We start from the raw sequence: 1742 nt of genomic DNA, 5'->3' as shown, positions 1-1742 counted from the left end.
CCGCACACACTCACGCACAGCAGAAGAAAAGCCGCGTTCATAGTGAAGGAGAGGTCAGACAGCACCCGCGCTGGAGCACATCTTCAGGCACAGCCGGTCCCGCACAATGATGCACTGAGTCACGCGTCGCGTTGCTGAACGCGCGCGCTGATTGGCCGCGCGCACATCGCGATTACATCGATTCGTCGAGTCGCTTCAGTTACACACGAACACAGCAGAAATGCTGGCGTTGGAAAAGAGCGCACTGTTGTCGAGATGTAGCTAACTTGTTTTAAAAGATGAGCTATTTAACTAGAGACATCGTCTTAAAAAGCTAGGCCGCACTCAGCGACTAACAGCGCACAGTGATCAACTATTCAAAAAAGATGTATGCCCACATCAGCTGTTCAGGCGCACGAAGTTCTAGCCATTTTTTTTTTAATATTGACTTATATGTAAATGAAATGTTCGATATTATTCTGAATTTGCTGTGAATACTAAATTAATGTTGAACATTATTCGCTTTTGTTAAGTTCTACCGAGTAGAGAAAAATATTCTCGTTTTTCACAAGAAAGTAAAACAAATACATACTTCCAATATTGCCATAAATTAGACACTGTGCACATTTTGTGAAATATTTTCTAAGTACAAATTCAGTGAAGTGCCTCAGGGAAATGACCAAATGCTTAGTGTACGATAGAAATAAGGCTTTATTTTATGATAAAAATTATTTAAAATGCAATTTTGTATTCATTATAATGGACATACCAAAGTATTGTGAAAAGCTTTTAACATTTCATTTTGGTGAACCACCACTTTAAAAAAAGTCTGGGGGACTGAAATATGACCAAATCCCAGGAATAATTCCCATACTACAATTTGCATCATTTCATAGTTTTGATGACTTTTCTGTTATTCTATAATGTGTGAAGTAGTAGAGAGAACGAGTTAAACTTCTGCTAGTGTGACCGTATTCGTTCATCAGAACGCCAGTACTCGAAATAAGTTCAGTTCTCCTGCTGAAGATTACTCAAGGAATAGAGGACAAACGGATCTGAATCTCTGATTACTTTAAATATTTTAATGATCTGTGTTTAACAGCAGAAGACATCAATCACAATGCCCCACATTAAATCAAAGCCTTAATACAGTGTGTTGATATAATATACAAATGCTGTAATACAATCTCACACTTAAAATCAAACTATTCTGCACATATTGATATATGGAGTAAATAGAAACATGAAAATAATAATTCAAATGCTAGATTCGGTTCTTGTGCCGCCACAGTTCTAGTGTGTTCTTGGTCGCCAACCAGCTGAAAGTCTTACACACAGTCTTATCCTGCATGTCAATAACATTAATGCTGCAGGTTGACCGCCTACTTTAATATCATCACTTCAATGCAAAGTACTTTAAAACCTACAAGACAGAGTGAAGAGAGCAAACAGTTATGGATCAGTCAGGTTTATTGGTTAAAGAAAACTATTGGCTGTTGCTAAAGGAAGTGAAAAACAGATGATGTTTTAGATGTCTACGACATAAGGGCAGCGTAGCTTTTGTCCACACCATTAATCCATGTACTATGTATAAACTCATATACCGAGTTATAGATATATTAGTAAAAAATAAAAACATCATTTTGACTGCTTGAATGTTTTCAGAAAATTAGCAGACCAACCAGAGAGGCTCATCTATCCAAGTGCAAACGTTGTGTGTTTTTTTTTTTTTTTTACAGTTTAAAAGCAAAATATACAATATT

This window comes from Rhinichthys klamathensis, unplaced genomic scaffold (assembly GCF_029890125.1).
Source record: "Rhinichthys klamathensis goyatoka isolate OS25496 unplaced genomic scaffold, OSU_Roscu_1.1 h1tg000001l_1, whole genome shotgun sequence".
In the NCBI taxonomy this organism is placed as follows: Eukaryota; Metazoa; Chordata; class Actinopteri; order Cypriniformes; family Leuciscidae; genus Rhinichthys; species Rhinichthys klamathensis.
Note: the sequence above shows the minus strand (reverse complement) of the source record.